The sequence below is a fragment of the Brassica oleracea genome, chromosome C4, assembly GCF_000695525.1.
Source record: "Brassica oleracea var. oleracea cultivar TO1000 chromosome C4, BOL, whole genome shotgun sequence".
NCBI classification, from domain to species: Eukaryota; Viridiplantae; Streptophyta; class Magnoliopsida; order Brassicales; family Brassicaceae; genus Brassica; species Brassica oleracea.
Genome location: NC_027751.1, coordinates 53,567,441 through 53,573,137, shown reverse-complemented (window position 1 = coordinate 53,573,137; position 5,697 = coordinate 53,567,441). Strand labels below are relative to the sequence as shown.

Here is a 5,697-nt window from a genome sequence, read left to right as displayed (position 1 = left end):
TCAAATGGAACCTAACCTCTCTAACAATCATTCAAATAGACAGGATGTTAGTTTCTAATTGTTTTCACATTATGAATACATAAAGCTTCTTCCATTTTCAATCAAAGTAAATATAGAATATTTGCCAAGAACTGATAGAAATAACAAAGTGATCTCATAAGTATAAATTCAAATGGAACATAACCTCTAACGATCAATCAAATGATGGGACGCTAGTTTCTAATTGTTTCCACACTATGAATATACACACAAGCTTCTTCCTTTTTCAATCCAAGTAAATATAGAATCTCCCCAAAAAAAAAAGATTTGAAAAAAACAGAAAAAGAACGAAATTAATTAGATACCTTGAGCAATGGGATTCTCATCTTTTCTTCCACCATCTATCGCTTGAATCTTCTCGGCAGACTTCTTCCTCTTTCACCTTAACTCTTTGCTGCAGAGACACAAAACACCAACCAACAGTCAGGCCTCAGTCAATTTCTACAAATAATCCGTAAATTTTTCAATATTTTTGATCAGAGAAACTCATACCTCTCAGTTCTGAATTTCAATGAAGTGATCTTAACCTGCTTCTTCTTTGATTTTCTGCTTCCTTCCCAGGACCGAAAATCAAAGAAAACTATAAACCGGCTGCTGTCCCCAGGACCGAAGCATTGGGGTCAAAGACCAATTCATTTGGATTGTAATGGAGTGTAGTGTAGACTTTCTCGTTTAGATGGAATGAAGAAGAAGATATATATAGATAAGGAAAAATAATGTTACCGTTACTAATTAAATGGCTAGAGTCTTTTGGTTTTCCCTTTAAAATTATTTATTTTGTTTTTATATGTCCGTTGGTTGATAAATGCAATTTAAAGAGAACATTAATTTTTTTTAAGCATACTAGTTTACTCGATAAAAGTAAATCCTTTAACACTAGCCCTCGGATCAAAACTTTTGCTTGATAGAATATGCTTATATTTCTAGGGATACTGTTATTAAAGATTCATCCTTGTGGGATCTAAAGGAATGTAATGGCTAAGAATTATACCTGGGATCTAAAATATATCAAGATGTGAAATGCATAAGTATTTAAATGTAAACTGTGAATGGTAAAATTAAATTTTAAATCCAAAAAACAAAGTTAAATATCAATCTGTAATAATAGATTATCGATAACAAAAATAAACTAATACCGACCAAATTACAACAACTAATTTCGGTTCTCTTTATCATCGTTCACTTCATTTTTTCAAACGGCATAGATCTTCATCAGAATCTTAAAAAACCACAAATAAATCACAAATTAAATAGTGTAAATGAGATTCACGAAAAAATCAAAAAAGAAAGAATGAGATACATAGTCGACATCCAACAGCAGAAAAAGATATTACTAAAATCTGAAAATCTCACTTTTTAATGTGAATAAAAATAAAATTTAATAACATAATTAAGAAATCTAAAAAAAAAATACTTATTGGGTTAGCCAGTGTGGTTCAACCGGTTGATGGGTTCTGGGTTTTTGCGGGTTTTACTGGAATTTTAAATAATGAGTAATGAGTTTTTCATAAAACCCAAACCGGATTATATTCGGATCACCGGGTTTATTGGTTCAACCGTGGATCCGAATCGGGTTTCAAAACACTGGTTTAAACTCATAAACATGTTATTCGAAAATAATAATTTGTTTTTTTTCATTTTTTTACTATGTAAATAATTGTATAAAGTAATGATATAAAGATCTTTTACTTTTTTAATGAAACTTATTTTGGTCATTATCTCCTTGAGAATTTTTTTCGTGAACAACCTATTTTATGGTTATTTGTGAGAAGGGCTCATATCAAAAATATAAGCATATGTTCATTGAAATAATTTTATCTCTTACAACGATTACTTTTCTTTATATTATTATATAATAATATACATTTTAAAAAATAGATTTTATCTTCGAGAACTCTATGCAACATATATTTAGTATTATGTTTCTATTAATTAATATGTCATGCTCCCTTCATTTTCGGTCTAATTTTGATTTAGTATTTTTTGAGAAATCTATGCAACACATATTTTGATTTAAATAATTTTGATTTTAATATATGTTGCATATGTTCGAGAACTCTATGCAACATACATTTAATTATTTTCATATTTTAGATTAGAATATGAGCAACTCACTTTTCATTTTTTCATATATCATCATTCTCTTCAAGAATTTTTGAATTAATGTTTTAGATTAATTTATTTTAAATATGAATTATTTACATAGGGCTGAGAATAAAAATTTAAGGTTTCCAATCGTCTAAGTAGTTACATCTCTTAGAATATCCACTTCATTTCCTTATTATAACTTGATAAACCTAACAAATTGTATAAAACTTTATACTATTGCATCAGTCGTCTGCTATTTAGTCTTTAATAAAAAAATTATTTTTACAGCGGCAAAGATATATGTTATAATAAAAAAAATCATATCCAAGAAAATCTTTCCGGTAAAAAAGGTCAACTTTGAATTTTTTATTATATATATAAATGGATTCACACTTTCTTCTTTTGAGTATCTAATTTTGTCAATATTTTGTTTTTGTGTTCATAAATCCTTAACCTGATCAGTATTTTAAAATTAAAAATTAATGTAAAAATAATTCAAATTAGTTTTGTATATATGTATAGTATATTTTATGCATAGTAAAAATATAGTTGATAAATGTGAAAAGAAATGAAACACAAATAAATATGTTTTAGAAAGTAAAAAAGATATAGTTATAAACTATATATATTATTAAATTAAATCATTTAAATTTCTAATAAAAAAAATTAATAGTCGGCGCGAATGCACGGATTTGTATACAAATCTTTCTAATTTTTTGTTTTAAGTTAAGCTTTGCTCGGAAGGTAAGTGAGTGACCAGGAAACGATGGACCATTTCGAAGCTAGTGAATGTAATAGCAGCAGCAGGCGTTGTTCTCAGGAGATTAGTGGCACATCCTCTGTAAAAACCCCTAACACCATCTTTCTCAAACACTTTCTTTATGCAGTCTCTTACCCCCGAGTAACGTTTCTCACTGTGGTGTCCTTGCTCTTGCAGCCTAGCTCGCACCACCTCGTGCGGGTAGGTCAATGTGGAAGCAAATATCTTTGCTATAGAAGAGGCAACTGCTACATCACGAGCATTCAGATCATCCATCGACTTATCACCTTTGTTGGCCAGGTAGATTTTGACCAGCTCATAAGTGGGAAACTGAATGGCAACGTGACTGATACCAGCTAGTGCAGGCACAAGTCCACTGTACAACCCGCGGATTCCCTCCTCGTAAGCTATTCTCCTTAAAGCAGAGAGTGTACTCTTGTATGGCACTACTCCCGCTCTCATTCCTTGTGTCTGAATCAAAGACAAAAAGATTATCTTATTGTAAGTAACACCACAATTGTTAGGTAGGGCAGGCGTGTACTAACTAACGTTCCTTTTTTGTTTTTTCCCCTACTTAATCGCATAAATCAAAGCCAAGAAAAAAAGAAACGGACCTGAAGTCGAGTCTTGACAACCCAAAGAGGATTAGTGGCAATAGTAGTAGCAGCTCCAGCACCAGACATTAGCACCAACGCTGAGTTTGTGATCCTCATCTAATGCATGTACACATAAAGAAGATTAACTCCACTTTTGATAGAAAAAAGCGGAAGCAGAGGCACGTAATTAAGCCATAAAGAAATGTTTTTGGACTAACCATTTGAAATTAAAAGGCTCTTGAGCTGGTCATACATTGTAAAATAAACCTGCCAAAAAAAAAAAAAAAGAAAGCTTACAACTTGTTCAGAACAAGCAATCTACTTTGCTCAAGGATCAAAGACGTGGCAGCTTCAAGAAGAAGTTGGAACTTACAGCCCAATTGGAGAGAAGGGCCATGACGGTAGGAGAAAGTCCACGGTATAAGCCACGCATTCCTTCTTGCTTGAAGATCTGCTCAAGACTCCCAACAATCAGACTGCCTGACCAACCAAAGGACAAGACAAAAACATAACATATATATATTTAGCAATTGAAACCTTTTGGTGGGTGGGTGACACACTGACAAGAAAGTAAAGGAGAAACCTTTGATGTTGGAATGAGCAAGGTTACGGAGGCCATGAACCTGAAACCTCGTTTTTATAACATCAAGAGGACACACAAACGTTGCCGCAACTACCCCTACCAAAAAAAAAAAAGAGTATCATTATTCAGCTTCGTAATCGAGAGAGATAAGTTTATGCGCAAATTCGTAAGGGAATTTACCGGCGGCGGCAGCATTACAGAGGACAATTGTGGAATTATTAGGAGGAGGATGAGAATTAGCGGAGGACATATCTCGGATCTGAGCGGAGAGGAGCCTTATGGAACAAAAATGGTGGTTCCTCTCTTGAGAGGGATTTGGTGGCGAACGAGCGTCGCATGGCCGAGAGAGGAGGATCTCTAGTCAGATATTCCCGAGGCCGTGTTTGCGTTTGTGTTTGTGTTTTTCTTTTCTTTACCACGTCCACGAGGGAGGTAGGCTGTCCCTTTTTTATTTGTTTTTTCATTATATTTACTTTTTAAAAAATGTTTTTTTTCTTACTCAACAAATAGATTATACGTTCCTTCTCAGCCAGACGAATTAAAGTCATTAGACCAACCAAACACCAAACTATGGTCCCCCATCATCACCATCCCGTAATTCCTATTACCATTTTATTATGCAAATACTAACAGAAGATTTCTCTTTTGGGACGTGTGAGCCAGGCTGAGCTTTATGGACCTCACATCAGCAAGTTTCATACAAACCACCTGGCCCCTTTTCAATTATATATATAGTTAACATGGGCCACCGTAGAATCCAACTATAACGTCGATGATTAAGATTATACCGAATCTCTAATAATATTTAACACAATTCACAAAATCATCGACTGACTCCGCTCTATATGATGTAAGCAATGACAGTTTTGACGCGTCACCTACTTGTAACATGTGAAATTGCTCGTTTCACAAGATCATAACCACAAATAAAGATATGATACAAAGCTTAGTTTGTCAAGCAAACAAAAAAGTCAACCAAATAAGAATATACTAGGTGATGATCCGCGCCGAGCGCGGAATGAATAGACTAAAAAAAATTATAAATTTAATCAATAGATATTGAATAGGTAAAAGCAATAGTGAGATATTATACATGGTTTAGATTTAGGAGTTCATTCCGGTAAAACCGAACCGAAATAGAAAAAATGTTTTGAATTTAGTAATACCGAATATACCGAATGGATGTTATTTTTAAAAAAATGCGCTATATGTATATGATTTGGCATATAAACTAATTATATTGATCAAAGCGAATAAAATGAAAATATGTTGTATAATTATATGTAAATTCTATAATATAATTAGTAACATATACATAATTTATTTATTGATATGGTCTTCATACTTAAAAATTTTTATTTTACTAATTTAATATTTTGTTTTAATTCAAAAGATATATTTCATCTTTATCAAATTAAAAAAAAACATAATTTTATTTTTTTTACGCTGACATATATGTACACTAATATTTAGTTAATAATATTATGGATTGCTAATTTTTCTATTCTATAGAAAATATTATTGTTATCAACTTAATATGTTTACTAATTATTTTAAATTGTAAAATAAAATAGTCTATTTAAAAATGAAAGTATCTTCGTGTTTTATTAAAGCCAATATTTAATTATATA

The 5,697-nt window shown here is 31.8% G+C and overlaps 1 pseudogene; it reads right to left on the bottom strand.

Annotated features, from left to right (window-relative positions):
- Nucleotides 1-2,807: 2,807 nt before the first annotated feature.
- LOC106339838 lies at nt 2,808-4,466 on the bottom strand (annotated as a pseudogene).
- Between the last annotated feature and the right edge of the window lie 1,231 nt (nt 4,467-5,697).